This window comes from Chinchilla lanigera, unplaced genomic scaffold (genome assembly GCF_000276665.1).
Source record: "Chinchilla lanigera isolate Chin_1 unplaced genomic scaffold, ChiLan1.0 scaffold00047, whole genome shotgun sequence".
Lineage (NCBI taxonomy): Eukaryota > Metazoa > Chordata > Mammalia > Rodentia > Chinchillidae > Chinchilla > Chinchilla lanigera.
The window spans coordinates 10,407,361-10,432,951 of NW_004955448.1; the positions used below are offsets into that span (position 1 = coordinate 10,407,361).

At 41.6% G+C, this 25,591-nt stretch overlaps 1 protein-coding gene and 1 long non-coding RNA gene across 2 annotated transcripts in view; both read left to right on the forward strand.

The window, feature by feature from the left end:
• Positions 1 to 25,591, forward strand: part of Schip1 (schwannomin interacting protein 1) — a 138,539-nt gene that overhangs the window by 43,100 nt on the left and 69,848 nt on the right. The window lies entirely within an intron of this gene.
• On the forward strand, positions 564 to 8,977 carry LOC106149541. The gene is made up of 2 exons (XR_001235795.1): positions 564 to 856; positions 7,606 to 8,977. It is a non-coding gene; the product is annotated as an uncharacterized LOC106149541 (long non-coding RNA).

Genomic DNA, 25,591 nt, shown 5'->3' on the forward strand with positions numbered 1-25,591 from the left:
TCAGTTGTGAATTAGCGTTGAACTTCTCAGGCTCCAGAAACATCTTGAATACTTTGGCTTAGAGGAGTTGGCTGTACATTCATGAAGTTTTCTATCAGGTCTCGATGTCATGAGCCGGGAACATGTTAAAACAGAAGCTCTCCTGAAGTCACCTGAAGCTTTAGGCACGCCAACCCAGCATGGGGCATAGATGCTGGCATGCCAGGAAGTCACAGATCAAGCAAAGAAGGTCAGGCTTGCTAATGCCAGCCGTGTGAGCATGGCTGTCCATAGACTTGCACCTGGAACCCCTCAGTGCTTTGTAGGCAGGTCCAAGGAGATTAGAAACACTGCTCCCCTGCCCCAGACCATCGGATTTGTGACGATAGGACCGGGGAGTCTGGGTTAGGAGCAAAGGGTAATTACTGTGCTATGTCAGATCATAGCCAGTGAGTTATAACAAGCTGAGGTAACGCTTAATACTCCCTTCTCCCAGCTCGCAATGAAAAGCTGTTGAATGTCAAATGTGATTTGCAACTTTGAAGTCAAAGTGTTTCCTGTCACATGTCATCCGGTTGAGCAAGTCCACACCTGTTCATCTGGTCATTGGTTAGAAGGAATGCAAGAAAAGCTACGGGCCTTTGAGCTACAGCAGTTTCGTATTTACTACCCTGATTCCCTTTCCAGCTTGCACCTTCTCTGCAGTTTCCCTTTCATCTTAGCACTGTAAGTAATGCGTGAGCCCCTCCCTATGGAACATCGAGATCTCTTTTAAATGACAAAATCATCTCCAGCTCGCTAACTGGCTTGTAAGAAGAGCTATTTGCAGTACTGGAAACATGAACTATTTCGTCAGGTGTGATTCTAGGGACCGAGGGTAAGGCCGTTCCCTTTGCTGTTTATTTCCCTTTAACCAACAGCTTGTGTTCTTTTACTTAGAGTATAGAATAAATGGAAAAGTAAATGGCCTTATTGCACCATGCCAGACCAGAGAAAATTATTTACAAATCTCTACCAAAAACAAAACTGTGAAAGCTCTATTATCAAGTAAAAGTTGAAGAGCTGTTCTGAATTCTCTGGTTAGTGTGGCTGCTTTGCTTCGTAAACTAGAGATTGAATAGGGGCTGGAGTTAGGAACTAGAGAAGGATTCTGGGGGGATCTGCAAGCATCTTTATAGATAAATAAATGGCTGAAGGGTGACTCCAGAGTTCTGTAATACTTTTTTAAAAATCACGTTAACTATTATTACTTGTTGTATACACCTACAATGACAGTGTACTTAAAATGCCGTATCAGAATAGTTGTATGCCTTCTCAACTTGGTTGCTGTTCTAAAAAGCATAACCATGCTTTTATAAATAAAGCAAAAGCTTTTTTCATATTAAAGGCGTGCTACTGGGAGATGGAATGTCTCCTTCTCCGTACATAACTGCACAGTGATTAAATATTGACTAAGAGCCAGCAGCTGACAGCCAGGGGCCTCACCTTGGTAAATGCTGATGTGTGAGGCTGAATGTAAATCCAGAGCCATCCCTGCGGGGCCGGGCTTTTCCTTGTGAAGTGGAGAGCACGCGCGTTGTGAGTTACGCTTGAGGTGTCAAATTCAAGTGCTGTAATAAGAGGGTGTAATTTGAAACAAGTCATTCCTCAAAAAGCAGCCCAACTCTGTCAAAAGAAAAACGTATTTTCCTAATCAGTCTGAATAGGGAAGATGTTAGTAGAAGTTTTAACAAAACACCCAGAGAGAGTACCCTCGGAACAGTGCTATTTGCGGAAATAAAAGAGCTGTCCATCACTGGGACCGCTTATACTCTCAGGGACAATGATTGTTTGCTTTATGTGAAATAAACTGGCTGAAACCATCAGATTTATTTCTGGGACATGAATATTTGATTGGAAAAGTTTCAATACTCTATTTTTGTTGTATGTATATTTTCCTTTTTGTTGCTGTTTTAACAGTCTGGCCATTTAAAATACACAATTGCTTGTTTCCTTCTATGGGAGAAAATTAGATGTTTTGCTTCGTTTCTGAAAGAAAAATCTCATTTTATTTTTTTCTGTTAATAAGATTCATTAGAAGATTTAATTATTTTTATTCCGAGACTTTTATACCCTGCAGCAAATACTCGAAAAACTAACTCAACAGTTGTTTCATCATGTTTGCAGTTATAATGAGGTAAAATCTGTTTATTCTTTATTGGTTAGAATGATTTAAACACAGGTCTCCTTTTCAGCGAGTATAATAATCATAAAAGTCTGTTTCTCATCCCAGCAAATTTTAATAGACTTTCCCAACTTACAGACTGTCTATGCTAGCTATATTATGGTAGTCACCTGAGCACCAACATTACCATCTTCAAACTAGAGTGAAATTAAAAGATACTTTTTAATATTATTGTATTTCTCAAATAACTCAGATTTAGCCAAAATGGATTTGTACAGATTTGTTAATCTCTATTAAAAGTATTGGTGTATATCCATTTAAAAACTTCAGTTTTTCTTAAATATCAGTGATTCTATTCTTCCTTGAAATGCAGTGGAAAGTAGATTTGGTTCGGCTAAACCTTACATGAGAAGGGATGGTGATAAACATTGTTTAGTTCCTCACCGATGGTCAGAAGCACGTAAGTGAATATGAGAGAGACCAATGAGTCAAAGTGTGCGGGTGCACAGGTGTGACTGTGTACATGTGTGCATGTGTGTGTTCTGTGGTGGGCGTAGAACATGCAGCGTGGGGCTGGGGATTTAGCTCAGCGGCAAAGCGCCTGCCTGGCAAGCACAAGGTCGTGAGTTCGGTTCCCGGTACCGGAGAAAAACCAAAAAAAAAAAAAAACAACATGCAGCGTGCAGCCTACCCCTTGACGAATTGGAATAATCCTTTCCTCTTTCAAAAAAGCCCAAAATTTCTATAAAAGTTGGATTAAAGTGGACATTGAGGAAGAGTTTTAAAGACAGAAAGGAATTCACGGGCAGGCATAGTCTGGAAACCGAGTGGGGGTCGGGTGTGACTGGTCAGACTGGGTTCTGACTGGTACAGAGAAGGCTTGGTGAAGGCTGACTCTGCCCGGGACCCCGTGCCAGAGGCTCGCCTGCGATACTGCCTTCGAGTCCACTATCCATGTATCCATTTTAGTACAGAGATGAGGCCAAGGAGACTCAGAGTTCAGTAACTCCCACATGGCTAGGGAGTGTTGATTGGAACTCCAAACAGAAAGTGACTTAAAGTTTATTTCCAACAAAGCAGCTCCCACATGGGCTGAGTGTAGGATGTGAGCCTCTACCTGACTTCAGCCTGGTTGGCTTTGCTCTGAGCTGTGTTTGGGAACACTAGAAGCTGCTGGGCCACCTTCCTCCTCTTTGTTCATCTCTTTTTATCCCATGGGCGCACATCCTTGGCTCAGGCCTTCATGTGTTTGAACTGGATGTTGACTGTCAGCTTTACATAAGCCACCCGCGAGTCTGCCCACTGCGGAGAGCTTAGTGATCTGAATGGACTCAGAGTGAAGTAATGGATCTCTTTCCTCATATTCATGGTTGTTTTTTTTTTTTTTAATTTTTATTTTTTGTCTTTTTGAGACAGGGTTTTGCTATGCAGTTCAGGCTGACCTTGAGCTCACTTTGTAGCCCAGGCTGGCCTCGAACTCACAACAATCCTCCTGCCTCAGCCTCCTGAATGCTGGGATTACAGGCATGTGCCACCACTTCCGGCCTCATGGTATTAATGTGATCAGACAGCAAATCCAACATATCAATTGCGGTATTTTCCTCCTACAAAAGCACACATTTCCAGTTAAATGGGGTTTTTTGTTTGTTCATTTTTACTTTTTAGGCAGAATCTCCCTTTGTAGTTCAGACTGGCCTTGAACTCGCTAAAACTGTGGCCATCCTCCTGCCTCAGCCTACCAAGTGCTGGGATTACAAGTATGCACCACCACATCCAGCTAAACAGAATCTTCACAGATTTAGCTTAAGGACTAACTACTATGTTGGAGCTGTGTCTGTAGAGCTCCTTCTGGCCCCTTTTGCCTTCATACTGTATTTGGACCAGTTCTCCACATCTGGGCCTGAATCTGGTCTACAGGCACTGAGAATCTGGCTTGGTCTCAGGAAAACTTGACTTAGGTTTAGGTAGGGGAATGAAGAAAATCAACCAAGGGGAGTTTTTATTTTTTTCAATTGCATAGGAAAGGAAAATTTACCATCCTGGAAGGTTCAAAGTAATCTAATCAGAAGTGACTTCTGACCCATTTTCAGCTGCGCTGGGACAGTCTCCGAACCGGAAGGAGGCAACCGGCCTCCACTGAGCCCGCGGTGTGGAAGCTGTGAATTCTTAGGAAAGCACATTCTTTAGATTAATGTATCTAGAAAAGTCACACAAGTACACAACATTTAAGGCTAAATTTCCCACCTCACTCTTTTTCAGAAGAACAATGCACTGATAAAAATCTGCTCTAAAAGCTCACTGTAGATACAAACAGAAAGACCCAGTCACTGCAACAGCGGCACTTAAAACAGTGGGGCCTGCGGATGGGAACAAAGCTTAAGAATAGCCTGCTGGGTCCTGAGCATTCTTACACCGGTAGGAAAGTAAACACAGAAACACTCCGCACAATTCCTGGATGTGACTTCCTGTGGGTTCATCTATACACTCTGGAAGATTCCTGAGGCGGGCTTTATTGCCTGCTGAAATTGAGTGGAGGGACTTGGCTGTTCTCCAAGAACCCTTCTCAGGGTCAAAATGTCTACTTCCCTTTCTCTGTAAATTTACCACAATTACTCATTCAGCACACATCAACAGGGAGCTCACCTAATGATAAGCATATAGTGCTGGGGGGAAAAGCCACGTAGTATTCCATTCACAATGTAGGACACATCATTAAACTTACAGATTCCTGCATCCCCCATATTAGTCAAAGTTCTCCAGCAAAACAGAACCAGTCACGTGTGTACCGAGAAACAGGCCTGGAGAGGTTAATGTTTTTTGTTTTTTGTTTTTTTTGTTTTTGTTTTTGTTTTTGTTTTTTGGTTTTTCTCCGGTACCAGGAACCGAACTCACGACCTTGCGCTTGCCAGGCAGGCGCTTTTGCCGCTGAGCTAAATCCCCAGCCCCTGGAGAGGTTAATGTTAAGGAGTTGCCAGCAGACTGGAAGTTCCAGCAAGAGTTCATGTTGCACTTTGGAGTCCAAAGCTGTCAGGAGGAAAATTGAGAGACTCCTCTCTTGTCTCTGAAGGTGCTCAAGGGATGGGGCAAGCCTGGCTCGTTTTCTGGAAAGTTATCTGTTCAGGTCAAAGTCAGCTGAGTCACATGTTAATTATATGTGAAACATACCTTCACAGCGACAGCTAGGCCGGTGTTTGACCACACAGTGCGACATCTTGGCCTAGTGAAGATGACACCTAACATTAGCCATCACGCGCCACCCTGTAGCCCTACCTTCAAATAACCAGGACATGAAAATGTAATAGCTCTACGACATGAGTAGGCATCCGAATCCCCTGGAACACCTTGTTAAAACACAGTTTACTGGGGCTCCCCTCCCTGGAGGAGTCTGGGGTTAGGTCCAAGCACAGGTGCTACTAGCCTGGGACCATACTTTTGAGAACCACTCAACTATGTAATCCAGGATCTGCCTCGTGGCATCAGGGCTCAGAAAATTATCTTGTGATCTCAAGACAGTTTTATTTCTCAAAGATGGACACAAATAAACCAAGATTATACAGTGCGAAATATCAATGTCAGTTTGCTGATTTTTCATAACTAAAGTCACCATAGTGACTAGAATGATCATATCGACTTAGGAGGAAGAGTTCGTCCTGTGGGGAACTCTGGGAAGTTGAGCAATCACCATAAGGAGTTAACATTTTAATGTTTGCTGCAACCACCTCCCCGACAAGGATAGTCTTCTTCTCAGGGTTCACCACCCAAGCCCCCCTCTCCCTGGACTTTGTAATTGGATTAAGGTATTAAAACAGAGACATTGCTTGGGGAGTAGATGCTTTAAGTACTGAGCTTCAGAAAGGATGTTCCTTGCTGCTGTGTAGCTGCTCCGCAAGGGATCTCAAAGTTCGCAAAGATAAGAAATAATGTTAATGAATCATTCAAATTTTAGTTGTTATAGAAACTTTTTATTAGAAGCAGCGTATACTGTGTTTATGAAAGCGGAGTTTGAGTGGCTTTAGAATGTGTGAATGTGTGTACTTTTATGTTGGATTGTCTTTCTTGGTTATGGTTTGTATGAAGTTGCACTCTCCCCTTAAAACTATTTCTATCTTAACCTGCACATAAGAAGGACATTGAAAAAAAATTTATACATGTATATTTTCAATGTCTATTTAAAAGTTGTTTTCCCCTTAAGCTCTGACTTTCTGCCTGTATGATGCTATTTTAAAAATTTACTTTAAGAATAGGATTCTTTTTTTTTAATAAAAGAAGAAAACCCTGAGCCAAATTGTGTCTCAAAAAGTCATATCTATATTTCTTATTTTAGTGTTCTGTGCTTAGATCCTGCAATCAGCTTCATCACCCTGAAAAATGTGGCCTTTTGGATATAGGTCTTTAATCCTGGCTCTGAGAAATCAGGTGTGGACTGAGCCTTCACTGACCTCTCGCACTTTAGCTGCTTTTCACTTGTGAGAGTTTCAGAGAGTGGATGTCATATGAGGAATTGGTCACACAAGTGAAGCAGGGCAGTCCAGAGGCTGCTGTAGTAATTGCTGGTGACTCTTAGCTGCCTCCTCTGGGCTGAAGGCAACAGAAGGCAAGAGGCTGACTAGAATCTTCTTTTTTTTTGGTTTTTCTCCGGTACCGGGAACCAAACTCACGACCTTGCCCTTGCCAGGCAGGCGCTTTGCCGCTGAGCTAAATCCCCAGCCCCTAGAATCTTCTTAAGATGCCTCAGGTAGCTCAAGCATAGTACTGTGGGAGAGGACACAAGAGGCACTGTCAGATCACAGAAGCGTGTCCCTGGGCTAGGCTCCCTGCCCTGGGCGAAGGACTCTGCCCCAGGATGGACCTCAGGAGGCACATACCTCCCTCTTCCCCAGGCCACCCTCCCTCTGCCTCCCGTGGGCAGGATCTAGCTGGGACCCATGTGCCAAAGGGAATGGGAGATGTCCTTCCTCAGTCTCAGCATCATAGAACAGAGGTCCTTGGCCTTTTTTGCTTCTTCGTCCTTCCTGTGTTGCTCTTTGCTATCAATTTTATTCATTTATCTGTATATAAAACTTTGTGTATCAAGTGAGGTTAGTGTTAGTGATTGAAAGAGCTCTTATTTATAAAGAACAAGTGAGAGAACCTGATTTTGATCAGTCCTGTATGTTCTTTTTTCAGTCATCAACAGTAAATCATTTTTCTGTTAATGGAAGAAACGAAAGCACTCAGCTTTACTTCTAAAATCCTAGAGAACAGAAGGCCGTGTAATATTGAAGTTTTTCAGAGATAGTGATGCTATAGAATATTCTCATTTCACTTCTGAGATTTTTGTTTTGCTTGAGTATGAACTGTGTCTTTACAATAACAATTCCTGTCTCTTGTGCCTAGAAAAGAAAGTGCCTCATTTTCTTTCAAAGATTAGAATTCTGTGGGCGTCTCTTTTTGCTACAGTTGCTTTGTTTGTTCATTTCTAGAGATGACGGGGTTGGTCCTGGTGGCGCCCTCCTTGGACTGCATTCAGCTCTGTTCAGTAAGCCTTTGTGAAGGACACGTCAGATGCCACACCGTACCTTAAACCCTGGAGGCCAAGCAGACCCAGAGGAACATGGCTTCGGCCATTTGACAGACTTAGCCTTGAGTTCCAGCAGTGCCCCGTACGTTTCTTAGCCTGTCCCTACCTCTGTGATGTGCAGGTAACCCTGTAGCGGGGCTACTACAACTCTTTGTGTGGTAAAGCAGCTGACATCAGTGTGGAAACAATGACTGCTCCAGCAATGTTATTATTTTGTTAATCATTCACAGTCTCATACAGACCTTTTCATGTACTATGAAGTTTAATAGTGGAATTTTCATTTGCTTGGATCTTTGTACTTCATTCATATAATTAGTCAGCATTTTAACTGCTTATTAGTTTTCAGTCATTGGCCTAGAAAGGAGTATTTATTATAAAATTGTGAGTTTGCTTAGGATGTATTCAGTTTTCTTGGTCACCTCTAGATAGGATTTGAGATGAGTAGATTGCCATTTACAAGATTAGTAAGGGAATTTAAAATAACTCAAGTGCTTTAACCATTTTTCAGGCCTTTTGTTTTCATGTTTACTTACAAGTTGACAGTTTATTAATCAGAAGAGAGGTTTGCTGTGAAGTTGCGGGGAAGGACACACTGTGTACCAGTGACTAGAATAGTGAGTTGAGGGCCGGGGAGATAGCTCAGTGGCATAAGTGCCTGCCTAGCAAGTGCATCTTCCTGAGTTCAATTCCCAGTACCAAAAAAAAAAAAAAAATAGAATAGTGAATTGAAACTTTAGAAAGAATTTGGATACTAATTTTAACCAAGTCAGAAATGTGTCCATAACCCTAGTCAGTCTATTGTAGTTCATTTGTTTGTTTTCTTTGCCATCTCCTTCATTCTCAAAGGTCTTAGCTGATGAGAATGTTTACAAGTAGCATATATTTACCATGTATGAATGGGCTATGTACAAACCATGACTTAGCCTAGTTTTGTTAGTGTAGGGTATGGTTCTTAGCCCTTCCTGTGTGTCATAATCCTTGAATGTCTTTAACATATTCAGGTCCAAGGTATCACATGCCCCACCCTAGTATTCTGATTCATGGGACCTTAGTATTTGTGTAAGTGGTACACCTACCTGTATCTGTTTAAGCTTCCAGCTGGCTCCAACATGCAACCAGCCTGAAAATCACCTTTATAAAATGTCCGGTAAAGCTAAACAGTGTGCTTAGGTCTTTCTCTTATATTGTATGTGTTGGTCGTTTCATCGCTTACTAGATGTGGGTAAATGTGTTAGTTTCCTCTTGCAACAACAATAAATTGCCATAAACTTGTAGCTTAAAATAACAGTTTTTCACTGTTCTATATTTCTGGAGGCCAGAAGTTTGCAGTGATCTTATAGGGCTGACATCAAGGTGTTGGCTGGGCTGGTTTCTTCCAGAAGAGAGAGTCTGTTCTCTTGCCTTTTCCTACTTTTATAGGATGTCTGCCTTCAGTAGACACCATTCTGACCTCCACATCAGTCCCTATATCTCCTTGTCTCTCCTCCTCCCTCCTATAGGGATCCTTGTATTTCCTTGGGACCAACCAGATAAACCAGGATAATCATCTCAATTTAACTACACTTAGAAAGTCTCTTCTTTGTGTAAGGTAACATAATCACAGGTTCTGGGAGTTAGGACATAGATATATTGGGGGAAGGTATTGCTCTGCTTAGCAAAGCAAGAATATGTTTCAGATTCCCCCCCTATTCTCTAACCCTCCGAGTCAGCCATGGCTTCCTTTCCCACACTTCCTGACAGGCAGCAGCAGAACATTTTGCAAAGTGATAAATACCACATTCAGAATTTTAATTTTATTGATTTTTTTTAAAAGGCTACCAATTTTTAAATTTTCAAGTGCCCTATGTACTTGTTTCAGGAATAGATTGCATAACATTTGAATCTCGTTAGAAATCTCATTAGCTCTGCAATTAATATACTTTCCGTAAATTTCCCTCAGGGAGGACACTTTTTTGCCAATAAAACAATGAATCTCAACAGGGGAGTCTTGGACGTATTTGTCCAACAAGCATTGACTGAGCACCAATTATATGTTAGGGCCCAAGACACAAAGGATCCCTAATCTCAAGGCCAGGGACAAAGAAGTCACCCCTATCGGTAACTGTATTTTAGTATAATCGGTTTTCTTTATAATCCTGTTTTTTGCAATATACATGTAAAAACATCATCCTGAGAAGGGGTCCTCCACTTCACAAATACAATTAAGAACTTCCGTGATGACCCAGCAAATAGAACTTTAATAAGATGGTAGGTCTTACCAAAAGGGTGATCAGAATATACAGGAAGCTGCCCACGACAGGGGAGAGGCTCTCGCAACAGCTTTCAATTCCACCTACTTATTGGGATGATGGGGATGGTAACTTTTTAACAGTCATACCAACCCCTGGGACCTAACCTCAGAGATTTTGTTTTAATTAATTTGGGGAGGACTCGTATCTATCACAGAAGAAGCAATGTTGGGTTCAGTCTTGTGGAAGGGAAGTAGAAGGGGAAGATTTAAGAAAGTTTGCCCAGAGATCAAGGTCTCAGAGTTGCAAACAGTTCTATAGAGCTAGGATTTAAATGTGGCCAGTAAGTCCCTCCAACCCCAGTTCTTTGCCCAGATTCTGTGTGCAGAAGGCTGTAAACTTTCAGCTGGGAAGAACCAAACTTGGCGACTCAGCTAACTCTTGTTCCTCTAAACCGACTCATCTCCTAGTGGAGAAGGTGGTAAGAATGTGATCATAAACCAGACTGCTTGGGAGCTCATCTCAGTTCTCTGGATTGTTATTTAATCTCTCTACCTAAGTTTCTACGTTAGTGACAGCTTCCTAGGACAGTAACCATAGCTGAACGGGACAGGTCGTTTTGCTGGCTCCGTTACAGGTGAGACTTACAGATGCTAAATAATTTGCCCAAAATGTTACAGCTGGTTAGCAGGCAGAGCCGGGATTAGAGACCATGTCTTTGTTTACCAGAAAGGAATGCCTAGAGTGCAGACAGTCTCAGGGATGGGTGATAGATGTGATAAAAATGAGCTCTTAGCACGGTGGTGGATTGAAGAAAGGATTCCCTTTATTTGAGTAGGTTGGAGGAGAATCAGGAGTTGGGTCTTGAAAAGTAGAATTTTCCAGCAGTTTGTGGAAGAAAGCCTTCTAGGCGGAGGGAACAGCACTTGTAAAATTACGGAAACAGGAAAAGCAGGATGCCTGGGGGCCCCATGGCCCTGGAGAATGACGGGGGTGGGGAGGTCAGTAGTAAGAGGGAGGCTGTGGAACAGTTTCTTCGGGGTTTCACTGTATCAGATATGTATTGGAAGTTTTGATGTGCAAATTCTGGACCTCACCCCAGTCACAGTGAATCAAAATCACTGACGTCAGTGCCTGGAAATCTAGATGTTTTATGTTTTGTTTTAGTTTTTCTGTTTTCATTTTGAGATGGGGTCTCACATGCAGTCCAGGCTGGTCTTGAACCCACTGTGTATCCCAGGCTGGCCTTGAAGTCAAAATCCTACTGCCTCAGCCTCCTGAGTGTGCTGGGATTATAGACGCCCAGTGAAATCTACATTTTTAAGAAAGCAAGCCACTTGAATGTGAAGTCTACAGACACAAGAATGTCGGCAAAAGGCAAATTACAGGCCTGTGTGGCATGCTGAGGTTTTAGATTAGGCAAGGCCCCTGAAAGTCAGATTGGGGTTTTCAGAAAGATCTCTCTTGATAGTGCAGAAAATGGGATGAAGGGGATTTTCAAGGATACGAACAGGGTCTGGTTGTGGTGAGTGTATATTCTAGCAGGGAGAGGATATACATCCTAAGTAAAGCTACTCTTAAACTAAGAGAGTGAGTGGCGGTGGAAAGGAGGATGATAGCAATACCAGTCATAAAACGTGGGATCATCAGAACCTCGTGAGAGGTGGTCTCTGTGTGAAAGTGGGTTGGAGGAGTGTTTAGGAATCAGAGAGGAGTGTGCAGTTTTGCACTGGCAGGAAGAACTGGTTGGAACTCTTGGTGAGCTGTCCTATGAGGGAGAGTTGCCAAGAAGTGGTCGTATACCACCCATCTTTCCAGATCCCCCAGAGGAAAGCAGGGATGTAAACACAGCGTAACAGGGGCCACAACATCTACAGATAATGAGGCGAACATGGCTATGACCCCCTCTTGTGTAACACTTGTTAGGTAATGATTCTAACAGAAGACAGACATTTGGAATGTAAGTTGCAATGCAGAGAATTGAGAAGTATTGTACTAAAGCAAAGTACTGATCTATTAAGTACTTTGGTGATAAAGAAGCCTTACTGGATTATGGAGAAATGAAATAAAAATCTTAGTATTAAGGCCAAAAGTCATTCAAGGAAGATAAAAATTAAAACTCTACACTGTGTCTATCAGCTAGGGAAGTGGCTGGAAGTTTCTGGACAAGCACCACAGTGTCTTTCTTCCACATGATGTCATTTAGTTAGAACAAGGTCTTCAATAGTCAGCTACTGAATTATTCCAGTTTTCTATGACTGACTGACATTTACTATTGTATTTGGTCTTGGCCTCTCTGTTGCCCTAGAGATTGATATCTACTTGTTCAACCTCAAACCCTTTACAATTACTCTTAGCAAGAAGGGTTTCTTTTCTTTTCCTTTCTTTTTAAAGTTGCCTATGAGTAAGTGGGAGTCAGTGATTCCACTCATTTGTGCATGCTGGTGTTGGTAAATTGATAAGGTCTCTGCATGTTTTTGAACCTGAGCGTTTCTTTTCTCCCCATGTTGTTAACAGTATTCAGCACGACATAGCAAGACTTCATTTTATTAGCTGTCCTTCGGAGAGACTCTTGCGCTCCTAGGTTAAAATGTGGAACTTCTATAGTGACTTGTAATTTCTTAACCTTGCCTTCAGATTTTTACTCCAAGGGATTTTTCTTTGTTCCTTCCATTGTTACTTTGAAAGGAACTAAGCATAATGTCAACTTTGTAAAAAAATTTTTCTGTTGTAAACAACACACTTATAAGATACAAATTAGTATTGAAATGTTACTAACTACTTAACAGGTTACCTGGAGTGTCACTGGGGCAGTGTGTTTGTTTACAGGTGTCATTTCAGCCAGTCAGTGCTTGTATTGAATAAATTTGATCAAATGTCACTTTTATATTTCCTCTTACATTATCATATAAAAAGTAACAAAAAATATGCAAATTTTGGCCATCCTGTATTTAAATAATTGGAGTGGTAAGTGGTTAAACTAATTCTGTGTTACTTTTTAAAGTGAATTCTTTTGCAAAAATATAAATGCAATGATTAAAAAGTATCATTTATATTTGTATCACACAAACTAGAAAGTTGGCATTGCATTGTAAATAAAAGCAGGTTTTGAAACCAGCTATGCTGGGTTCTAATCCTGTTGGCCCCTTTTACCTGTCTGATTTTGAGCAAAATACTTGACTTCTTTGTGCTCTGATTTCTACATATATAAAATGAAGATATAATAATAAGCTTATTATGATAATTAGTGTTGTGTATCCCTGGTCCATAATTAATGTTAGTTATTTTACTTCATCTTTATCATCATTTACTCTGTTTTTATAACAGTCAAACAAGCCTTATTTTTTCAGAGACCTGCTAGTTTTCTGTACCTGGTTGGCTGTGAATAAATTAATAAATCAGACATTTTGAACTAGAATGGTCATGAGCTAAAACAGAAAATGGTTTTCGGGCCTAGGGATGTGGTTCAGTGGTAGAACTCTTGCCTTGCATGCACAGGGCCCTGGATTTGATCCCCAGCACCACCACACACACACACACACACACACACACACACACACACAAATGATTTTAAAATCCTTTCCTTGGTTTTGAGCTTTTGTTTTTAGTGACAGTCGCAAAGCTTCTGGAATTTTCCATCTCCCACTTTGGCCTTCCGAATGCAAATGAGAACCATTGGGTAATCGAAGGAGACACTGGGCAGGACATTATTTGACCTACATTCCTTTAGCCTGCTGTTCAAGAGGCTTTATTCATATTTGGGTGTGCAGTCCTGAGTCGCTGCTGGCAAACTCCATCTCCTCAGGCAGTCTTTCTTCCCACTTCCTGGATGCAGCACTTCGAAGGGCACTCAGGCTGGCACAGGCGCGCTGCTGCCTTGGGTGCTATGAGGGGAAAGAAAGGAAAAGGGCTAGCATGCGGCGCAGTGCAAAGAAAGCAGATTCTGGGGTTCACAAATCCTAACCCTAAGCAAATTATGTAACCTCTCGAAGCCTCACTTTCTCATTTATGAAATCCTAGACTGGAGGATTGCAAAACACATGGCATTCAACTTGGCACAAAATCAAGTATGTTTAACCAGTAAAAGTTTCTCTGCGGTCTCCTTAAGGAAGGTGCTGGGGATCCAAGTAACTGAGGCCACAAGCAGACAAGCCTGACAGTTAATGGGCTGACAGAGAGTCCGACAGGTGCTGCAAATAAGCATGGCCAGCCCAGCATGAAGGAGCAAAGCATGGTGATGAGAACACGCTGGAGACGTAGGCTGAGATCTAATGGGTGGGGCAGAAGTTTTCCACAGAGTTGGGTGGGAAATGAGAAGGAGAGAGCTGGGCACATAGGGAAGCTTGGGTGAGGAGAGATGGGCTGGGACCAGATCGAAAGGGCATTTTCAAACAAAGTAGAAATCTTGGAATTAAAGCTAAGAAAAATGAGAAACTTACGGTAGCATTTGAAGTGAAATGGTATTACAGATTTTAAGCCTAGAAAGAGCAGTCAGGGCAGAGATTGAATCCAAGGAAAAGACACCCCAAATCCTGGGGTTCACCTGGGGTGTGCAGTTGAAATCCTCTAGGTAAGAGACAGTGGAGGCTCCCTCTTTGAAAGAGGCAGGCTCTTAAGAGAATGGTGCTCTGATTCATTCATTCCACACATACTATTGAGCACCCGTTATGTGCCATGCACTGTTTTAACTGCCAAAGATACAATAATGAATAAAGTCCCCACCTCAGTGGAGCTACATTCAGCATACAATAGAATGAACCCACGAATGAATGAATATAAATGAAACACATTGTATGAGTCACCTTCCTATTGTGGGACAAGATGCCTGACATACACACTGTAAAGGAGGAGAGATTTATTTTGGCTTAGAGTTTCCCAGGTTTCAGTCTACGGTTAGCTGGCTCCAAGGCAGAAACGCCATGGCAGAGGAGACTGGCAGAGAAGAGCTGCCCACCTTAGTGGTATCCAGGAAGCAGAGAGCAAGGGGGAGGCAGAGGAAGGGGCCAGGGACCAGATCTAGTCCCCAGGTCACACCTCCATGACGCACCCAGACATGTCCAAAAGTGTGCCACGCTAGTCCCCTAGGTGTCTCTGAAGCCAGTCAAGTTGGCAGTCAACATTAATCATCACACAGATAATGCAATGATTTTATGATGGAGTTGATGCCCCCGTCCCTGAGCCCACTTTCAAAATAAGACATCAAGTGTAGGTGAGCAGATGTTTCTCAGGCCCGCCTCTTTAAGGCATGGGGCTTCTGGGCATATCTCTGACCTGATGACGTCATGCCTGCATCCCAATTGCTAGAGTCTTTGGATGTGTCCTAGAAGCCCCTCTTGGGGACATGCCTGCCCTCAGTAAGAGATGCAAAAAAGGACTGATTCAAAACTACTGAGAGCCAGGGTCACCAACTCAAACACTTACAGGGAGAGAATATCATTATGAGTTTTATGTTGCACAGATGGTACCCGATGCTAGAAGGTGAACTTAGCAATGAGACCATTGGGTCTGAGGAGCTCCAGCCTCTCTAGCAGTTGCTACTTGTGGCTATATGACTGTGACACTCCACATGTGGCTTTTGCCAACTGGTGGGCTGTGGGAGTTCCCAGTGACAGAAGGGAAACTAAACCATGCCAGATCTTTGTTTTGTGATGAGGGCTCGTGACATGCAGTTACAATGACTTTCATTCTAACACAAGGAGGAATATGTGCAACTTTCAGTGATCTGATTTTTGACAAAGGGGCCAAAAACATGCTGTAGGGAAGATAGCTTCTTTAACAAATGGTGGGAAAACTGGCCATCCACATGCAGAAAATTGAAGCTAGACCCGTATCTCTCTTTTTGTGCTAAACTAAAATCAAAATAGATCAAAAATCTAAATATTAAAACAGAAACACAGCCTGCTGCAAGATAAAATAGGTAACTCTTCATGTCATAGGTATAGGCAAGGACTTTCTAAAGAGAACCCCAGTTGCACAAGAAATAACATCAAGAGTTAACAAATGAGATCATATCAAATTAAAAACCTTCCACACAGCAAAGAAAACAACTAACAGAGTGAAGAGATAGCCTACAGAATGGGAAAAAATTTGCCAGCTGTTCCTTGCACAAAGAACTAATATCTAGAATATATAAAGAACCAAAAAAAGCTAGACCCTCCCCAAATAAAAGAACCAATTAAAAATGGGCCAGTGAAATGAATAGATACTTCTCAGAGGAAGTACAAATGGCCAGTAAATACATGAAAAAAGTTCAGTATCACTGGCCATTAAGAGAAATGTACATTAAAACAACAGTGAGGCTCCACATTACTCCAGAAAGAACGGCTGTCATCAAGAAATCACAGTGCTGGGAGGCTGGGGGTGGGGTGGGGAGAAACTCTTCTACATCCTTCATAGGAATGTAAACTAATAAAAACACTATGGAAATCAGTATGGAAATTACTCAAAAAAAAGTAAAAATAGAAATTCCGTTTGATCCAGACCATCCCTTCCTTGTATATTTCCAGAAGAGTTAAAGGACATCATATTACAGTGATATATGCATAGCTGTGTTTATAGCAGTACAACTTACAATAGCCAAATCTTGAAGCACAAAAATTGCTCTTCAATGAAATAACAGGAACTAGTAGTATAAATGTAACATATTAGCATATATATATATTTTTGAAACAGCAGAATAGATATTTGGAGAATTATTTGAAATTCTCTCTACTTCCTCTTTATCTGTCTTCTGTGATCTGTTTGTTTCTGCTTTGTAAGAGAAAATCTTTTCTTGTCTCTGCCCTGACTCCAAGGAACTACTTTGAAGATAATGATATATAGCATATTAACTATTGTTATTCTCTTATTATTCTGTCATGAAATTTCATTTATGTTTTCTTTTTTTTTGTTTGTTTGTTTTGTTTTGTTTTTTGTTTTTTTCCGGTACCGGGAACCGAACTCACAACCTTGCGCTTGCCAGGCAGGTGCTTTGCCACTGAGCTAAATCCCCAGCCCTCATTTATGTTTTCATAAACTTCTTTTTTAAAATCTTGGAAGCAGCCTATAGGTCTGTCCCAGACGAGCAGATAAAGAAAATGTACTTACACACAATAGAATAGTAGTCTCCCATAAAGAAGGATAAACTTGAGTCATTTGTAGGACAATTGAGACCATAATATTAACTGAAATAAATCAGACACATATGCTTTAATATTACATGGTTTCTCTTACATGAGGAACACAAAGTATAAATACATTAAAAAGAAAAAGAAAACATACATAATATGAAACAAGGAAAGGGAAAACTTCAACCAAGAGATGGAGGAGGCGGGGGAAGGGGATGATAACTAATTAAGCTGTGTCATGTACCTGAACCGACTCTCCCGGTGGAATGTAATCATTATGTACTGCAAAGATGTACTAATGAAAGTAAAACTTTAAAAAAGAGTGTGTACAGGCTCCGACACCCTAACTTCATATGTGCAAATTCATAGCCATTAAATGCAGGGCAGGCAGCGCCGTAAACACAGGCAGCTCTTGTACATGGAGAGCAGCAGCGGGCTCATCGAGGGGACCTGGCGAGCGCTGTGCATGACCAGCTGTTTGTGGCTGTGCTGAAAATGCAGATTGTGCAATTTTTATGTGAAAAATGCCTATTTTTTAATCTGATCAACAAAGTCCAGTTTTAAACATGCGTGTTCTAATCCTCTGTGAACTGGATAGTTGCTTCACCTCTTTTCAAGGTTGCTCTGCAAAAAACCTCTGCTTTTGACATCTGGGTTTTTATGTTTTCATCTCTAAATCATAAGTACTTTACTCTTTCATATCCAGTAAATGAACAGAAATTGGCCAGAGTTTTCTTGCATTTATGGAAAAGTTACATACAAAAGTGAGCTTATGTATACAGTTACATAAGGAAGAATTTTCAGTTGGGGTGATGAGTCATGATATTATAAGTAAGATACTATTGTAAATGTTTCTCTAAAAGGAGAAACTTCTGAATTCCAGTCAACTTACAAACACATGTTCTAGAAGTAAACATTTATAAGTTGTTATGGTTGATACATTGTGTCACTTTGAGGAGTCTAGAAGCTTAACCAAGTAACTCAGCAATTCTACATCCCAGGGTGAAAAGGACACACCTTTACAATCTAGAGTGTTGTTCATTGTGTCAACTTGAGAAGTTTAAAAGTTCAACTTAGTGATTCAGCAGTGGGCCAGGGTCCATCCTTTGTAAACATCCTCAGTTTGTGGAAGAGGAGGGCAGGGAGATGGTGCGGGCATGGGCGGATATACAATATAAGGAAGAAAAAGAGGCTTGTTCTGCCCTGTGCTCTTGTTCTTTTTGCTGTCTTCCACCACCATGAACTGTTGCCCTCTGCCATGCCACCCTGCCTTGGAGCCAGCTGATTCCGGACTGAAACTTCCACAAACTGTGAGCTAAAGAAACCTCTCCTTCCTTAATTTTGGGTGTCAAGTATTCTGTGCCAGCCATGACGGAAAAGTAACCAAGACACAAGTAAAAGAGAGAAAGTATATACAAATGTAATACATACATATTTATATAGCACACATGAGTATTTGGTAGATTTTTCTTAAGAATTGTCAGATACTTATCTTTTCCTGATCAAATGATAAAGAGTATTTAAAGTAAATAAAATAAAACCAATATAGTCTGCATGGATATTTCATTGTCACTTTTATGGTAAACAATTTAATACATATTTTGGCATGATAAGGTTTTAGGTTACATCTGAAATTAAATACAGGTCCTTAAAAAGAAACATTTTTAACCTCTTACTATGGCTTGACTCTTGTGCTATCTAAAATTTGGAGTATTTTCTTTCAAAAGAAATTATCCAATCAATAATAATTCTATATATATAATACGTGTACTATCTTATTATTTTATACATTACTGTTATGTTTGCTGTCTTTCCCACTTATTTTTATTTACAACCTTAAAAACATCTGTAGAAGGTAAAAAAAAAAAACATAGTTTTTAATAAAACAAAGAAAATAAAGGACTTGGTGCAGTGTCTGATACCTGATAATCGTACAGCATATCAGTAAATATTATTACTACAATTAATAATATCACTGTTGTTATAAGTCTGATTGACAGTTGAAGAAAGTTTTTAGTAATTAAGGCTACTCTGGTTATAACAATATGGTCAATTTTAGGGGCTAAGACTTAGCAAAATGCCATTCTGCTGACATAAAATCCATAGCCTTTCATTTGTACCAATTTAAAAAAAATGAACAAAACAGACCTTTTGTTAATAAAACACCTGCTCTGTTGAAAGTAGTGCACATATTGACTTCTGTTTTCACAAGCACCATATGAGATTTCATTTTTATAGATCAGTGATGACGAACCTTTTAGAGTTTTCAATGATACAAGCAGCCAGCTGCGGCACACATGGGCTTTGCCACCACTGTTAGAGATGGAAAAAGTAGGAAATAATGGGATAAGTTACTTGCCAAGGGCGCACTGCAAGTCAGTGACAAAGCCCGGAAGTGTTCCTAGGTTTGACTGCAGAAGCTGCCGACCTTCCTCTAGAATACGTTGTGTGTCTAATTGATGCTTGCAAGGAGCAGTTATTTTACTTTTAATTGATAGTAGGCTTTTCAGAGATTTGGGTTGCTTGCAAATAAAGAAAATACTCTTAGCTTTATGAAATGTTCAGCCAAAGAGAAGAAAGCAATCATTTTGGGTAGTGTTTTCTGTGAAATAAACAAAGGGTTTTTGTGCCCCTTAAAAAAAAAATCTCTATTCTTTCCATGTCTGAGGGGTGACCTTTCTGATGTTGTACTCTGGGTGAAATTCATCCTGTAGAATGTGAGTGGGATTTGCAGAGTGTGGTAGGAATGACTGATGAATCTGCCCTGTTCGTAAATAGTGCGGCGTGTTAAAAAACAATGTGGTATTGGTGTCCCAGATGAATGGGAAAAACACAAATAAACAATGGATATAGCAAAGTATCGTGAGACTAGCTGTGAGTGACATAAAATTCAAAATACCAGTGCTGCAAACAAGATAAGATTTTATTTCTCATGCATGTGAAGGAAATGTAGAGGACAGGAGTCTAAGGCAACTTCAAGATGACCAAAGTTTTATTTTTTCTGTTTTGTTTTTTGTTTTGTATTGTATTCCTTCTCAATCTTAGTATAAAACTTTCTGCCTCAGAGCCCAAACTGGCTGCTTGAACACCTTACTATCGTGTTGTAACCCAGCCTGTAGAAAGAAGGCAGGAAGAGGAAAATGCATCTCCCTTTCCTTAGGGACACTGTGCGGTAATCACATATTATACCTATGCCTAGATGCAGTTTGCCGAAATTTAGTCGTGCGGCTGTGACCCCACACACCGACTTGCAAAAGATGCTGGAAAATGTACTCTTATCTCAGCCTCAACATGCCTAGCTAAAATGTGTGTGTGTGTTGGGATAGGGAATTCAGTCAATTAGGAAGAAATGAGAAAACAGATATTGGGGGAGACTAGTAAAGCTTACTGTGGAAAGAATGAACAGGAGTGAACCTTTCAGTGTAGAAAGAGTGCCTCTGTTCCAGGATATCCTGTGTGTCCTTTGCTTGGACAGCAACCCCAGAACAGGTATGTTGATGAAGGTCCTAAACATTGCCTCTGAGCACCTGATTGGATTGAATGGCAAAAATCTTTAGGAGACGGGATCGTCATGATCTTCATTTTTTTAGAAGCTCTTTACACACTCCTTCACTACAAGTAAGACCTACCCAAAGAATGAGGTCAGCATGAGTCACTCCAGCCCTGCAGTTACTTTCAGAAGCTGCGACTTCCTTTTGAAAGTCTGAGCTCCCCACATGGAGAGGCTGCGTAAGGGAAATGAATTGCGAAGTCCTTGCAGCCTGTTTTCATCAGCACACACCCAGGGAATCTAGGCGCAGATGGGAAGTAAATATAGACATCGGGGATGTTCAGGGAGCTGGCTGCTTCTCCGCTGTCTTCAGTCACGGTGCTCTTGTCTCCCAGAGGATATCGAAATGGTGATCTCAGCAACTATTTTTTAATGCCAAACCATTACCTACGTTGTTACGCTTAATCTTGAAAGCAACATGGAAGGAAGGCTGCAGCCATTCCTATTTTAAAGATGTTGGAGATCAGAGATGAAGTCACATGATGAGTAAGCGGAGTTGCCAGCGTTTGAACTAAGGCCTGATGGACTCCAAAATCCATTTCCTTTATCAGTACAGCCTCACATAAAATACAAGAAAGTCCCAGGGCCTTTTCTGCGTTCCTTTTTGACTAGTGACCTAAGGAAAATAGGAGGTGGAATAAACGTTTCCTGTCATGCCTAGGGTTGTATGTTCCTCTGGGACCCTTGGGGGACTGCTTCCAAGACTCCTGGCAGATTCCAAGTTGCACAGGTGCTCAAGGTGTAGTGTGTACATGAAACCTATCCATATCATCACACACACCTTATTTTTTATTATAATCTCATGTACTTTAAATCATCTCTTAATTACTTAATTACTAATACAATGCAAATGCTATGAAAATAGTTATACTATATTGCTTAGGGAATAATGACAAGAGAAATTCTGTACATGGTCAATATTGGTGCGATTTCATTTTAAATATTTTTGGTCTGCAGTTGGTTGAATCTGTGGATGCAGAACTCACTGGTCGGGAGGGCCAGCTGTATTCGGGTTCCTTTAACCCTCTGATCGCTTCTTGGTTACAGGTTACACCCCATTCTAGTGAGCTAAAGGAAATGCTGCTGTTTAGCTCTAAGGGAACTTAGAGACTGCTCAGGGCTAAGCAGGTGCGGGAGGTAGGTAGCAAAGAGCTGGAACGGGAGGTCTGTTCTCTCCTTCTTCATTGCTTTTCAGAGGTTGGGCCAGGTGCAGGTCCCTGCAGTGTCGAGGAATATAATCATTCATTTTTAAAAGAATCGATACATTTCAAATAGATTTTTAAAAATATACCATCAATATATTTCAAAAATATCTCTACTACTGAGGTTATGGGAAGAAAATGGAACTAATTTACTAGAAAGGACATAATCGCCCAACAGAAAAAGAGAGAGGCCTTGGAAATACGTCTTTTTCACCCCATTCTTTGCAATCAGGGTTCTGGATCTGTAAGTCTCTTAATTATTTGCTGAGGAGCTTTGGTATCTGCAGCACGGGTGAGCTGGCCTGAAACTTAAGAAGCGCGAGCTTGTAGATCGCTTGCATTACCTTTGGCAAAACTTGACTGTACTTCCTGTCTGTCCGCTCCGTGTGTCACGTAGGATGCCTTCATACACCAGCAAGCAAAACAAACTCAGCCTGGCCTTGCAGGAATGAGGTCTGTTGGCTTTTTCAGTGTGGAATCTGGTTAGCAAAAGCTTCAGGAGATAGGCTCATAGCTCAGTAGTATAATTTGTGCTTAGCCTGCACAAGGCCCTTAGTTCAATCCCCAGCATCTCCCCCTGAGACAGAGAGGAGAGACAGACAGACAGACAGACTTCAGAATTTGTTTGCTTCTTTTACCCAATAGGACTTAACTAGAAAACTTACTGTGTTTTTCAAACCTCTCTGCTCCATTTCTTGCAGTCAGTTTCATTTTATAGCCCTTCTCCCTGCACCCTGCCGTGCTTGGTGGTTGCCAGATAAGTATGTCCAGAGGTTTGAGCTCCTTCATCCCACTCAGGGAGACATAGTCACTTCCAGGAGCTCTCTCAGAAGAGCCTGTAATGCTTAGCAAATCTCACTTCAATTTTATTTGCCCAAATAGGGCCACGTGTTTACCCTTAAATCAATATGTGGGGCTGGGGTAGAAAAATGCAAATTAAGTCGGGCCACTGGACAAGTCCTGCTTCCAGCTCAGCTTCCCCAAGCACCTGGGCTTTGCAGGAGGCGTGGAGGATGCCCAAATAGAAGTTAAAGTGGTACCAAATGCAAAGAAGTGGGGTTAGGAAAGCAAGTACAGTACTGATTAGATTCCTTGTTCTGAGAATCGGCCCCAGCAGCATCCCCAAATATGGGCATCTTGGCTTGGCTCACAACTTTTGGAGGGCTGCTGACCCCTAGTGTCTTGAGTAAAGCATTGGATCGAAAATCCAGAGACAGGCTTATTTCCTCTCTCCTAAAAATCACAGTAGCCACGCCACCTTCTAAAATGCAGAGGTGGGGGTCTGGAGCAAAATAAACCTTCCATGAGCACTTTAATGTGTAATGAATTTAATACAAAGCCTGCCAAAGACGCTTCAAGACCCAGCGTACAGGACTTCCCTGACCTCATAAACCAGCATCCTAAGAGTAACCCTTACTACACCTGTATACCATCATCCAGAGTATATTTCCTCTCAAGTGTGGGGAAGGCCTATGTGCAAAATACTCAGCTCCTCACACTGGGCACCTACAGGCTTAATGAATACTTACATGAGTGAATGAAGAGCCCAGCTGCTGCTCAACCCCCTCCTTGCTTTTGCTTATAAATATCAGACCTACTCACAGTAAGAAAACTAAGCAACCAGTTGTGTTTTGAGATTACATATTATACATATATTCCTGCAACACAAAATACAGGTTTAAACAGTTGTTTTCCTGTTGTGTTATAGCCATGACATGGTGCCTCAGTTACTTTTCTCTCATTGCTGAGACAAAATTCCTGATGCCCAAATTTAAGGAAGGAAAGGTTTACTTAGCTCACAGTTTGTGGAGGTTTCAGTCTATACTCGGCTGGTTCCAAGGCACGGTGGCACATGGCAGAGGGCAACAGTTCCTGGCGGCAGAAGACAGCAAAAGCAACAAGAGCACAAGGGAGCAGTGGCATTGGGGAGACAAAGCCTCTTTCCCTCCCTTATATCGACACAGGCTACCTGCCCCAGGGCAGGTGTTGCACTCATACCCATAATCCCAGCATTGGACCCTGGATCAATCAGAGACTCTAGAAGCCCACCCCATGACTGCATGAGGCTTTGGGGGACATCCAGACACAAACCATAACACATGGTCAGATAGCAAAGAAAGTACTCGCTGTGCAGGGAGTTTTCCTATAGTCACTTCAGCAAGCATTGCCACTGTGAGCTTTGCTTTTTGAGTACAGAGGACCTGAGTTAGATGGAGTCCTTATTTAGTCTGCATGTGTGGGTGACAGCACTTTAGCTGTGCTCCAGGATTTGAGTTATGGGAAGAGAAGAGAGGTGGGGATGTGATAATTATCATATAGGGTGACTGTCAAGATAAGAGAATCTGATTTTCTTTTGTTTGGTTTTAACTGACTTCTAATTCAAGTGTGAAGTAAGACAAATCTCAGGTTAGGAGAAAATTTGGACAAAGCCAGGATAGAAATTAACTACCATTCATTAGGGAGGACGTGGAAGGACAAACAGGATTTCTCAATCTGGGGTCTGAGCAAGCTCTGGGAAAGAAGGGCAGCCACAGCTGTACAGGTCCTGGCAGTTGCTGTGTTTTGGCCGGGCGAGCTGTTGCTGCTGCTGAAGACAGCTGTGCTGCTCCCTACTGCAGCCCTCCCCGCAGGCACCCTGTGAGATCACCCCTCACCCCTTCCTATCCTCTTTTTACAGGGAGAGGAAAATGAACCAGTAGGTTGCATAGTGATCAGACGGGTCATGAGAGGGAAGAGAATTAAATCACTGATACAGAATGGCCGGAAAAGAGAAATTGTAATGTTGTGTCCTAAAACACTGTGTTCATTTTGCCAGTCTGCTCTTTTCTCTTACCTAGATAAACTAAATGCTGTTTATTGCTGAGATTGCCATCATTACAATGTTGATATTTTACAGACAGTGAAGATAGAGCGCAAATATTTGTTCTACTTTTAAGTTGGCAAATTTCACAGTTTTGCTTTACAGTCCTCTGAGATGCGTAGCTTTCTTGCAAAAAGATGAATTTTATTCACTTAATGTTAACCAAGACTTTTAAGACTCCATGACAGTGGCAAACCACTAAAAAGTTGAAATCCACCAGAACTGGTCAGTTTGAATAGTATCTTATTTTCGGCAATATTTGGGCATCTGGAAGACAGTGATGGATTAGTCAAACTAATGTATGAAGAGCCAGCAAGTGTACACATCCTGGGGTTCCTGCTAGCCGACAACCCTTTTTTTTTTTTTTTTGGTATCAGGAATCAAACTCAGGACCTCACACTTGCAAGGCAGGTGCTGTGCCACTGAGCTAAATCCCCAGCCCCAGCCGACCACCCTGACACCTGCTTTCACAAACGTGTGGCATAGCCCTCAGCTACTGCAGTGTGCCAAGTGCATAGACTGGGTTGGCGTGCTGTTCTAAGTGCTCGCTCTGATTTTGTAAAAGAATCAACTGTGAGAAAGATTATAACACTTTAGGTACAAAAGTACAGAGTGTTATAAATTTTTCTTTGCCTTCATTTTTTCTTTGCTTCTTTCTCTTGTTTTGCTTTCCCTTTCCCCAGATTAGAGAGAGAGAGAGAGTGTGTGTGTGTGTGTGTGTGTGTGTGTGTGTGTGTTGAATGAGATAATCTCTAATTAGGAATTCTCTTGAGAATAATCAGCTTGGGAAATGTGGGAAAACTATGGCTAGACAGCTGTTTACTTTGGCAAAGAAGAGCACTCCTCCGTCATTGCTGGTGTGTGCAGCCATGTCACGCTTGTGTGTGTGCAGTTCGCGTTGTGAAGGAGGTGCTGTCACTAACGCACAGCAAGTGCCTCACA